The 13,210-nt window shown below is 47.8% G+C and overlaps 1 protein-coding gene across 2 annotated transcripts in view; it reads left to right on the forward strand.

The window, feature by feature from the left end:
• LOC123772369 (connectin) overlaps positions 1–13,210 on the forward strand; it is an 806,097-nt gene that overhangs the window by 285,031 nt on the left and 507,856 nt on the right. The window lies entirely within an intron of this gene.

The following is a 13,210-nucleotide window of genomic DNA, read 5'->3' on the forward strand; positions in this document are numbered from 1 at the left end:
TTCCCTACACTCTTGTATCATCAGCCTCGGTGTATACCTTCCCTACACCCTTGTAGCATCAGCCTCGGTGTATACCTTCCCTACACCCTTGTAGCACCAGCCTCGGTGTATACCTTCCCTACACCCTTGTAGCACCAGCCTCGGTGTATACCTTCCCTACACCCTTGTATCATCAGCCTCGGTGTATACCTTCCCTACACCCTTGTAGCATCAGCCTCGGTGTATACCTTCCCTACACCCTTGTAGCACCAGCCTCGGTGTATACCTTCCCTACACCCTTGTAGCACCAGCCTCGGTGTATACCTTCCCTACACCCTTGTATCATCAGCCTCGGTGTATACCTTCCCTACACCCTTGTAGCATCAGCCTCGGTGTATACCTTCCCTACACCCTTGTAGCATCAGCCTCGGTGTATACCTTCCCTACACCCTTGTAGCATCAGCCTCGGTGTATACCTTCCCTACACCCTTGTAGCATCAGCCTCGGTGTATACCTTCCCTACACCCTTGTAGCATCAGCCTCGGTGTATACCTTCCCTACACCCTTGTAGCATCAGCCTCGGTGTATACCTTCCCTACACCCTTGTAGCATCAGCCTCGGTGTATACCTTCCCTACACCCTTGTAGCATCTATATAGTGTTATCCCACAGTTCGCGCGCACTTCAAAACGTTGGCCACCAGCCCTGGGCCATGGTTTAAGGTCACGTCCAAGATCAAGTCCAAGATCAAGTCCAAGGTCAAGTCCAAGATCAAGTCCAAGGTCCAGGCGAAGGTCAAAGTCAAGTCCAAGGTCAAAGACAAGAACAAGGTCATGTTCCCCAGCGCTTCTCGTTGTCATGGCATCAAACTCTGCCACATTTGGTTGCGAGTCGACAATGCAGGCCACTGCGCTACAGCTAGCATTATGGGTAGTTTGCTCACCTAGTTGTGCTTGCCGGGTCGAGCATCAGCTCTCAAGCCCCGCCTTGCGACCATTACTAGTATAGTTCAGCGACTCCTTTTTACGCACTTTGCTTATATGATCATTCAGAACTGTGTAATTCGTTAACTCTGAGTTCCTGCAGTACTTCTTCCATGTCTGATATTTATTTATGCTATTTTTCTCATTTATGGCGTGTTTCCCCTTCTGTTTCATGCAGTTATCTCTCAAATCCTCCAGCTCTTTCTTTAACATTTACTCCTGCTGGAGCCTACCCAATCACTTGGGCTGGACGGTAGAGTGACGGTCTCGCTTCATGCAGGTCGGGGTTCAATCCCTGACCTTCCACAAGTGGTTGGGCACCATTCCTCCCCCCCCCCGTCCCATCCCAAATCCTTATCCTGACCCCTTCCCAGTGCTGTATAGTCGTAATGGCTTGGCCCTTTCCCCTGATAGTTCAATTGAATTCCTGCTGGAGCCATGTTTTTCTCCTCCGTCTGTTACGACTTCATCCCTGAGCCTTAGAGATCTTGTATGTTTCTTTCACCCTGATGCCTCTGTTCACCTAGCAGTAAATAGGTACCTGGACGTTAGACAGCTGCTACGAGCTGCATCCTGGGGATGTGTAACAAAAAAGGAGGCCTGGTCGAGGACCGGGCCGCAGGGACGCTAAGCCGCGAAATCATCTCAAGATAACCTCAAGATAGGATAACAGTTTCCAAACTTGTGTTGCCTGGTCATAGAATTCAAGTAATCCTGTGAGGCATGATCTGCCATCCCTGAACCCGTGCTGCTGATGTGGTGATACAAAGTTCTTTCGCTCCAGATGTTCCACTAGTTTTTTTTTCGCACAATCTTCTCCATCAGCTTGCATGGTATGCAAGTTAGGGACACTGGCCTGTAGTTCAGTGCCTCCTGTCTATCCCCCTCCTTGTGTGTGTGTGTGTGTGTGTGTGTGTGCTAATTATCTGCTCATTAGTAGCGCTCCGTAAATTAAAGAGGTCAATTAGCACTGTCTTTCTCCAAGTGTTTTTCTCTGTGTGAGTCATAACCTGAGCATCTAACCATGTAGTTAGACCATGTCTACCATGACCCGAGGCAGACCAGGTCACGCCCTGAACACCACGGACACCTTCCCGGTGGTCCAAAAGCCAGGTTTCGGCTCTATGTGATTTTAAGACGCTGATCCACTCGTTACAAAATTCCTGAGAAAGTCAAGAAGCAGGAGAGAAGCACTCACCCACGGCCAGAGCCGCGGTGACGCAAGCCTCACTTTCTGCTCTGACGGCATCCATGGTTGTATATGTTGGGAACTTGAGGCATCTTCCTGCTTGGAACCACTCCTTCTGCGCCCCTTCGCATACCCTCCAAGACTAGTGGGGGGGGGGGGGTTCACATGGCCTGGGTATCATGCCCCACACCTCAGCCTTTGAAGACCTGTACCCTGGAGTCATATGATTTGGGTACTGTGCCTGCGATATACAGCGTTGGGAGGATATGGTTGAGGAAGCTGCCTCCTTCTTGACAGTTTGATCTTCCTTAAAACCTCTTGATCGTTCTTGTGTTGCGTCTCTGAGGTGTTGAGCAGGACGCAACACTTCAGGTGTACCTCTCCAACGCTTTAAGCCAGGTACAGTGCTCGTCTAGTTTCTTAGGAAGACAACACTGCTTAAGTGGTTTAATCGCCCAGATGCGATGGTTTATTTCAAAGGTAACTTAACAGTTTTGTTTATATTCATTCTCCCGCCTATCCCCGAGCCAGGCTGGACCCAGCCCCCCCAGCCAGGGAACACCCAGCCCCCCCAGCCAGGGAACACCCAGCCCCCAGCCAGGGAACACCCAGCCCCCAGCCAGGGAACACCCAGCCCCCCCAGCCAGGGAACACCCAGCCCCCCCCCAGCCAGGGAACACCCTGCCCCCAGCCAGGGAACACCCAGCCCCCCCAGCCAGGGAACACCCTGCCCCCAGCCAGGGAACACCCAGCCCCCCCAGCCAGGGAACACCCTGCCCCCAGCCAGGGAACACCCAGCTCCCCCAGCCAGGGAACACCCAGCCCCCAGCCAGGGAACACCCAGCCCCCCAGCCAGGGAACACCCAGCCCCCAGCCAGGGAACACCCAGCCCCCAGCCAGGGAACACCCAGCCCCTAGCCAGGGAACACCCAACCCCCAGCCAGGGAACACCCAGCCCCCCAGCCAGGGAACACCCAGCCCCCCCAGCCAGGGAACACCCAGCCCCCAGCCAGGGAACACCCTGCCCCCAGCCAGGGAACACCCAGCCCCCCCAGCCAAGGAACACCCAGCCCCCAGCCAGGGAACACCCAGCCCCCCCAGCCAGGGAACACCCAGCCCCCAGCCAGGGAACACCCAGCCCCCCCAGCCAAGGAACACCCAGCCCTCAGCCAGGGAACACCCAGCCCCCCCAGCCAGGGAACACCCAGCCCCCAGCCAGGGAACACCCAGCCCCCAGCCAGGGAACACCCAGCCCCCAGCCAGGGAACACCCAGCTCCCCCAGCCAGGGAACACCCAGCCCCCAGCCAGCCGTGCTAACTTGTGAGTGCAGAAATTGGCTACCATGTTCCCTTCTGGACGCCAGAGTAAACATCCCCTTCTTCAAAATAAATATTTCCTCAGCTGCCAACACGACAGCTCACTACACGACGTATACACGCATACACAATGTCTCGTGTACACACATACACAATGTCTCGTGTACACACATACACAATGTCTCGTATACACGCATACACAATGTCTCGTGTACACACATACACAATGTCTCGTATACACGCATACACAATGTCTCGTGTACACACATACACAATGTCTCGTATACACGCATACACAATGTCTCGTGTACACACATACACTGTATTGCATGCGCGCGCACACATGTGCTCACCTAGTTGTGCTCGCGGGGGTTGAGCTTTGGTTCTTTGGGGCCCGTCTTTCAACTGTCAATCAACTGCTTTATATTTTTTTACACTCACACACACACACACACACACACACACACACACACACACACACACACACACACACACACACACACACACACACACACACACACACACACACACATGCACACACACAGGCGTAGAGTCCTACATGTCGATGTTCGCGGATGACGCAAAGTTGATGAGAAGAGTTGTGACAGATGAGGATTGCAGGATCCTCCAAGAGGACCTGAACAGATTGCAGAGATGGTCAGAGAAATGACTACTAGAATTCAACACGAGCAAATGTAAAGTTATGGAAATGGGACTAGGAGATAGGAGACCAAAGGGACAGTACACAATGAAGAGGAACAGCCTACCTGTAACGACGCGTGAAAGAGACCTGGGGGTGGACGTAACACCTAATCTATCTCCTGAGGCACATATTAATAGGATAACGACAGCAGCGTACTCTACACTGGCAAAAGTTAGAACATCATTCAGAAACCTAAGTAAGGAGGCATTTAGGGCGCTTTACACTGCCTACGTAAGGCCAGTCTTAGAGTATGCCGCCTCATCATGGAGTCCCCATCTGAAGAAGCATATAATGAAACTGGAAAAGGTTCAGAGGGTTGCAACGAGACTCGTCCCAGAGCTACGAGGGATGGGGTATGAAGAGCGCCTGAGGGAACTGTGCCTTACGACACTAGAAAGAAGAAGGGAGAGGGGGGACATGATAGGAACGTATAAGATACTCAGAGGAATTGACAGAGTGGACATAGACGAAATGTTCACACGGAATAGTAACAGAACGAGAGGACATGGATGGAAGCTTGAAACTCAGATGAGTCACAGAGATGTTAGGAAGTTTTCTTTTAGCGTGAGAGTAGTGGGGAAATGGAATGCACTTCAGGAACAGGTTGTGGAAGCAAATACTATTCATAATTTTAAAACCAGGTATGATAGGGAAATAGGACAGGAGTCATTGCTGTAAACAACCGATGCTCGAAAGGCGGGATCCAAGAGTCAATGCTCGATCCTGCAGACACAACTAGGTGAGTACAACTAGGTGAGTACACTCTCTCTCTCTCTCTCTCTCTCTCTCTCTCTCTCTCTCTCTCTCTCTCTCTCTCTCTCTCTCTCTCTCTCTCTCTCTCTCTCTCTCTCTCTCTCTCTCTCTGACCTGACGGCTGAATGGACAGTGTTCGGGATTCGTAATCCTAGGGTATGGGGATCGATCCCCGGCGATGGCGGAAACAAAGGGGCAGAGTTTCTTTCATCCTGATGGCCCCCGTTCTCCAAGAAGTAAATAGGTACCTGGTAGTTAGACTGCTGTTACGGGCTGCTTCCTGGACGTGTGTGTACTCACCTAGTTGTGCTTGCGGAGGTTAAGCTTTGGCTCTTTGGTCCCGCCTCTCAGCTGTCAGTCTACTGGTGTACAGATTCCTGAGCCTACTGGGCTCTATCATATCTACACTTGAAACTGTGTATGGAGTCAGCCTCCACCACATTACTGCCAAATGCATTCCATCCGTTAACTACTCTGACACTGAAAAAAATTCTTTCTAATGTCTCTGTGGCTCATTTGCGTACTCAGTTTCCTCCTGTGTCCTTTTGTTCCTGTTCCAACTGTGCTAAAGAGTTTGTTTTTGTCCACCCTGTTAATTCCCCCGAGAATTTTGTAGATAGTGATCATGTCTCCCCTTATTCTTCTGTCAGTGACGTGAGGTGCATTTCCCGCGGCCTTTCCTCGTAACTCATACCTCTTAGTTCTGGGACTAGCCAAGTGGCATACCTCTGAACTTTTTTCAGCTTTGTCTTGTGCTTGACTAGATACGGGCTCCATGCTGGGGCCGCATACTCCAGGATTGATCTTACATATGAGGTGTACAAGAATCTGAACGATTCCTTACACAGGTTCCTGAACGCTGTTCTGATGTTAGCCAGCCTTGCATATGCCGCAGACGTAATTCTTTTTATGTGGGCTTCAGGAGACAGGTTTGGTGTGATATTAACTCCTAGATCTTTCTCTCTGTCCGTTTCATCAAGTACTTCATCTCCTATTCTCTATCCTGTGTCTGTTTCCACCGCTTAGTTTCAATACTTTGCATTTACTCGGGTTGAACTTCAACAGCCATTTGTTGGATATTCATTCAGTCTGTCAAGGTCATCTTGTAGCCTCCTACTATCATCCTCTGTTTTAATCCTCCTCATAATTTTTGCATCATCAGCAAACAGTGAGAAGAACGATTCTATACCCTCTGGGAGATCATTTACATATATCAGAAACAGTATAGGTCCAAGGACTGACCCCTGTGGGACTCAACTGGTGACGTCTCGTCAATCTGAGACCTCACAGTGACTTGTTGTCTTCTGTTGCTTAGGTACTCCCTTATCCAATGGAGTACCTCCCCTTTCACGCCTGCCTGCATCTCCAGCTTTTTCATTAGCCTCTTGTGTGGTACTGTGTCAAAGGCTTTCTGGCAATCCAAAAATATGCAGTCTGCCCATCCATCTCTTGCCTGATTTTTGTTGCCTGGTCGTATAATTCAATTAATCCTGTGAGGCAGGACCTGCCATCCCTGAATCCATGTTGATGCTGTGTTACAAAGTTCTTTCGCTCCAGGTGCTCCACTAGCTTTCTTCGCACAATCTTCTCCATCAGCTTGCATGGTATGCAGGTTAGGGACACTGGCCTTTAGTTCAGTGCCTCCTGTCTATCCCCTTTCTTGTATATCAGGACATCAGCCGTCTTCCAAATTCTTAGCAGTTCCTCTGTTACCAGTAATTTGTTATACACTATGGAGAGTGGGAGGCACAGTTCTTCTGCTCCTTCCTTTAGTATCCAAGGGGAGATTCCATCTGGGCCTATAGCCTTTGTCACATCCAACTCTAGTATAAAAGCTTGTTTACTTCCCCGCTGGTAATCTCAAACTCTTCTACTGGTGCCTGGTTAACTGTTCCCTCTCTTATCTCTGGAACGTCTCCTTGCTCTAAAGTGTGTGTGTGTGTGTGTGTGTGTGTGTGTGTGTGTGTGTGTGTGTGTGTGTGTGTGTGTGTGTGTGTGTGTGTGTGTGTGTGTGTGTGTGTGTGGAGAGAAAAACAACTTCAGTTGATTGACAGTTGAGAGGCGGGCCCAAAGAGCCAGAGCTTAACCCCCGCAATCACAACTAGGTGAAAATAGACACACACACACACACACACACACACACACACACATATATCCATGGTAATGAGGATACTCTCCCACCTTCCCATGGTAGCGTGGGGGCCGGGCAAGCCCACGGACTCTGGGCGTGGGAGATGAAAGATGATTCAGACGTCAACAAAAACGGTGTCACTACACACAGAAATCACAATAGCGTGATGCATCAAATGAACACATCCACAAGGGCCGTGACGATTTGTCCGTCAACACTGGGAAATGTTCGTGTGGATTTGTTCATTTGATGCATCACGCAATTGTGATTTCTGTGTGTAATGAAGTAAGGGCGAAGAGGGAGAACGGCCTATTGACATAGCTCGAGTGCATGGGGGGAGTTGTGTAAAACCCCTGGTTTGTGCCTCGGAGAGGCTGCAGGATCCAGTAAGTTCAGTAGAACTTCGGTTTCAACTCCTTTTGACCATGTCGTAGCTCAGTCGATTAAGGCAGCGTCTGGGATGCTCTCGGATGCAGGTTCGAATCCTCGTCACGACCCTTGTGGATTTGTTCAAAAAATGTGTCTATTGAGAGGAACAGAAGGAAATAGAAGGAGATGGAAGAGGAAACAAAGAATCAGGGAAAAATATAAAAGACAACTGGAAGAACAAGGAGGCGCGGACGAACCATATGAGAAGAACAAGGTGAACAGGTGAACACTGGGAATGTTGTGTGTGAGTCATGGCGCACCACCTGCACCCGGAAGGTGGTGGTGGCCCCCCCTCACACTTGTAGTGGTGGTGGTGGCCCCCCCCCCTCACACTAGTGGTGGTGGTGGTGGCCCCTCACACTTGTAGTGGTGGTGGTGGCCCCCCCTCACACTAGTGGTGGTGGTGGTGGCCCCTCACACTTGTGGTGGTGGTGGCCCCCTCACACTAGTGGTGGTGGTGGCCCCTCACACTAGTGGTGGTGGGGGCCCCTCACACTAGTGGTGGTGGTGGGGGCCCCTCACACTAGTGGTGGTGGTGGCTCCCCCTCACACTAGTGGTGGTGGTGGCCCCCCCTCACACTAGTGGTGGTGGTGGGGGCCCCCTCACACTAGTGGTGGTGGTAGGGGACTAAACCGAAACATCATAACAATATGTATACAATTTTAATAGAAAATGAACTTTGACGAATCGTCTTGGGTCGCCAATGATCAATGACCGTAACCCATCTAGGTCATGTTAGATAAATAAGAGAGAATGTTTGTCCAAGGTTGGAAGCCAGGCGCTTGCGGCTTGCTTGACCCAACTTTGTAGGGGGAAAGGTTTAAGGTACGGGACGGACATAGGCTGGTAGGGGTTGGCTTAAGTTAAATACTTTAGGAAATATTAACATTTGTAGAGGACCCCCCCCCCCCCCATGTAATTTTCAGAGAGTCAAATGTGAAGTAATTGGTGTGTTTCTCCTAGAATTTTTAGGTTATTTGAATCGATTTTTTTTTAAACGCAAAATTTATTTCAGAGCTTAATACATTTTCTGAGAAGTGGGGAATTGGGGGGACGACGAGGGGAGGGATGGAGAGGGGGACCAATGGGAGGGGAAAGGAGGGAGGGAAGGAGAGAGACGGGAACAGGGGGAATTCATTCTGGCTACAGCGGTGAAGATTGAGACCTCGAAGTGAAGACGGTGGTGATGGTGATGGTGGTGGTGGTGATGGTGGTGGTGATAGGTGGTGATAGATGGTGATAGATGGTGATAGTGATAGATGGTGATGGTGATAGATGGTGGTGATGGTGGTGGTGGCTACATCACCCACTCGGTGCTGTATTTTAAGGAGTGACGGAGGGAGCCTCGACCCGCCACCACACCTACACCCAAATTATCCACCTCGCCTGCATTCCTTCTCATTTCTCCAGTGTTTTTTTTCTGTTTTGCTTCCACGAGCTTCCATTACGACGTTTTGTGCAGAGTGTTGGGGAATTTTGACTTTTTTTCAACTTTTTATTTTCTGTCTTAAAGTAGAATGGCTTGTGACTGTTCAACAATAAAACAGGAACGGGAGTGTGTGTACTCACCTACTTGTGCCTGCAGAATCTAGTTATTTAGCTCTTGGACCCCACCTTTCTGGTCACTATTTTTCCTCTGTTTTATCTATTATATATATGTCATATATGACTGCTCAACATGTCACGCCCACTACATATGATTAATCTTTGTATATAATTCTTCCCTATTTATGTCCTCTTTCCTTCACCCATTTATGCCATATTCTTCCTTTGCGATGTTCTCCTCACCTTTTTGTTTTATGCACCTGACCTCCCTAATACTCCAATACGCCCAGCATCGTCATGTTATGGGCTGTTCATGCCCGTGCCACCTCTTGGGTGGATTAATCTTCATCAATCAATCATTGTCACATCACTTGAGAATAAACCATGTAGGTTCGAAACGGTGTGTAAATTTATAATAAGTGTAATATTTTCTTTAGTTCATCATTTATTTTTCTTCATCTCGAACAAATATGACATTTGAAGAAATCCTCTTCCAATTTAACCAAGATGGCACTTGTCAGAGGGATAGATGCCCTAAACAAGAAAATAATCAATAGAGAATATGCAATCATATTCAATGAAACACACACACACACACACATATATATATATATATATATATATATATATATATATATATATATATATATATATATTCTGAGAATCTTGTAGGTGGTGATCATATCCCCCCTAACTCTTCTGTCTTATAGGGACGTGAGGTTTAATTCCCATAGCCTCTCCTCGTAGCTCATACGTCTCAGCTCGGGTACTAGTCTGGTGGTAAACCTTTGAACTTTTTCCAGTTTAGTCTTATGCTTGACTAGATATAAACTCCATGCTGGAGCCGCATACTCCAGGATTGGTCTGACATAGGTGGTATACAAAGTTCTGAATGATTCCTTGCACAAGTGTCTAAATGCCATTCTTATGTTAGCCAATCTGGCATATGCTGTTGATGTTATCCTCTTGATATGGGCTTCAGGGGACAGGTCTGGCGTGATATCAACCCCCAGGTCTTTCTCTCTGACTCTTGAAGAATTTAATCTCCTAAATGATGCCTTGTAACTGGCCTCCTGCTCCCTACACCTATCTTCATTACATTACATTTGCTTGGGTTAAACTCTTAACAACCATTTGTTTGACCATTCCTTTAGTTTGTCTAGGTCTTCTTGAAGCCTCAAGCAATCTTCCTCTGTCTTAATCCTTCTCATAATTTTGGCATCGTCAGCAAACATTGAGAGGAATGAGTCTATACCCTCTGGGAGATCGTTTACGTATATCAGAAACAGGATAGGACCGAGTACAGAGCCCTGTGGGACTCCACTGGTGACTTCACGCCAATTTGAGGTCTCACTCATCACTGTAACTCTTTGCTTCCTATTGCTTAGGTATTCCCTTATCCACTGGAGCGCCCTACCAGTGCAACCTGTCCTCTTATAAAGAACGTCGCTTTTGGCCGTTTGCCCGTATGGCCGAATATGGACGTAATTTGAAAATGAAAAAAAAATGAAAATAAATTTGGGATTTTTTTTTCAACAACAGTAAGTTAAGGGTCCTCTGATAGGTTAGGTGGGCAGGAAATTATCATAAAGTTTCAAAACGTTATGAAAAACGTTAATTTAAAGTGTCCTCTTATAACCTCTGCGCGTACGCCGGACGACTCAAATAGAAAACGGAACAGAACGTCACTTTTGTGAGTCGATTTCATTTCAAATTACCTCCAAATTTGGCCATAGCGCGCATACGAGCCAAAAGTGACGTTATTTTTAAGAGGACGAGTTACTCCTGCATGTTTCTCCAGCTTATGTACCACCCTCTTATGGGGGACTGTGTCAAAGGCTTTCCGACAGTCCAAAAAAATGCAGTCCGCCCATCCTTCTCGTTCTTGCTTAATCTTTGTCACCTGATCGTAGAATTCTATCAATCCTGTAAGGCAAGATTTACCCTCCCTGAACCCATGTTGATGGGTTGTCACGAAGTCTCTTCTTTCCAAATGTGTTACTAGGTTTTGTCTCACAATCTTCTCCAGCACCTTGCATGGTATACAAGTTAAGGACACTGGCCTGTAGTTCAGTGCCTCTTGTCTGTCACCCTTTTTGTGAGGATTGTCTGCTCTGGTGGTCTGCTCTGCTGGTCTGCTCTGCTGGTCTGCTCTGCTGGTCTGCTCTGGGTTGTCTACTCTGGGTGTCTGCTCTGCTGGTCTGCTCTGGGTTGTCTACTCTGGGTGTCTGCTCTGCTGGTCTGCTCTGGTGGTCTGCTCTGGTTGTCTGCTCTGGGTTGTCTACTCTGGGTGGTCTGCTCTGGTGGTCTGCTCTGGTTGTCTGCTCTGGGTTGTCTACTCTGGGTGGTCTGCTCTGGGTGGTCTGCTCTGGGTGGTCTGCTCTGGGTGTCTGCTCTGCTGGTCTGCTCTGGGTGTCTGCTTCTTCCCCCCATCTTTTAACCTCTGCCCCTACAACTGTTATAGGTTATAGATTGTTATATAACTTGCATTTCAAAGTATGATAGAATTACAGTTTAAATGTGTGAAAACGGTTTGATCACTTTTAAAATTTTAAACATTTGAATCGCTTCTAGAATGTTTGAATGGATCAATACTGAAAATTCAAAAGGGGAAGTTTGGGTTACCTGCTGCTATAGAGACTTCAGATGGTCTGATTTGTGTTGTATATTGAATTTGTTGTATTTTCACGTAATTACATATATAGAATATACAACGATGCTTCATTGAATGTGGTGTTCATTCGTTTTCCTTCCGTACCTTAAGGGACAGTTTCGTACCTACCTAACGGGGGGGGGGGGGCTGACGGCTGAGTGGACAGCGCTCGGGATTCGTAGTCCTGAGGTATTTCCGGGCTCGATCCCCGGCGGAGGCGGAAACAAATGGGCAGCCTTTCTTTCACCCGGATTCCCCCTGTTCACCTAGTAGTAAATAGGTACCTGGGAGTTAGACAGCAGCTACGGGCTGCTTCCTGGGGGATGTGTAACAAAAAGGAGGCCTGGTCGAGGACCGGGCCGCAGGGACGCTAAGCCCCGAAATCATCTAAAGATAACTATGGCGTCTTGGTTTGCATCTATTAAGCAGTTTCCGGACCTGGTATAGCGCGCTATACGAGGTCGTTCACAGCCCAAGGTTGTTAGTGTTATAGACAGCTTCGTAAACTGTTTAGTCAATGTAAACAAATGCTGCCATGATCGATGAGAGATGTACAGGTTTCGTCGGTGCTCACTGCTCCATGTGTTTGTGCCAGATTTTTAAGTGTGTTTCTTAATATAGATTTGAATATATAGATTTAATATAGATATAGATTAATATAGATATAGATTTCTTAATATCAATTTAAATGTAGATATAGATTAATTTAGATATAGATTTGAATATAGATAAAGATAGTTATTAATATAGATATAGACTAATATATAGATTAAAATAGATATAAGTTTCTTAATATAGATTCCTGGTATAAATCTATCTATAATGCTTAATATAGATACATTTTAGGTGGAACAGTTATATTTAATATATATATATATATATATATATATATATATATATATATATATATATATATATATATATATATATATATATATATATATATATATATGTATGTATATATATATATATATGTATATATATATATGAGAGAGAGAGAGAGAGAGAGAGAGAGAGAGAGAGAGAGAGAGAGAGAGAGAGAGAGAGGGGGGGGGGGGATTGTGCGAGGAACATCAGGAGAGGGGGTTGAGGACCTGGGGGGGGGTAGGGTGAGGCATTCGAAAGGGGGGAGATGGAGAGGAAGGAGCCGGGGGGGGAAGGGGGGAGGGGGCTGGTAGGGGCTGTGAGCAAGCACTGCGTTACATCTCTATCTTACCTTTTACGGCAATATTGATCTGTGTGGCGGAGCTGTTTAGCAACCCCTCGTAGCTGGGGCAGGGGGGGGGGAGGTGTGGGGTAGGGAGGGTGAAGGGGGGCGAGGCAGAGGGGGTGTAGGAGAGGGAAAGGGGCAGGGGAGGGGGGGGGGACAACCGCGGTGATTGGAAGGTGAGAACAGTTAAGTCAACACGTTGGGTAGGTATGGAAGGGATTGGAGGGAGGGGGGGAGAGACTTTAGGTGAAATGTAACGTCCTCTCTCTCTCTCTCTCTCTCTCTCTCTCTCTCTCTCTCTCTCTCTCTCTCTCTCTC

This window comes from Procambarus clarkii, chromosome 17 (genome assembly GCF_040958095.1).
Source record: "Procambarus clarkii isolate CNS0578487 chromosome 17, FALCON_Pclarkii_2.0, whole genome shotgun sequence".
NCBI classification, from domain to species: Eukaryota; Metazoa; Arthropoda; class Malacostraca; order Decapoda; family Cambaridae; genus Procambarus; species Procambarus clarkii.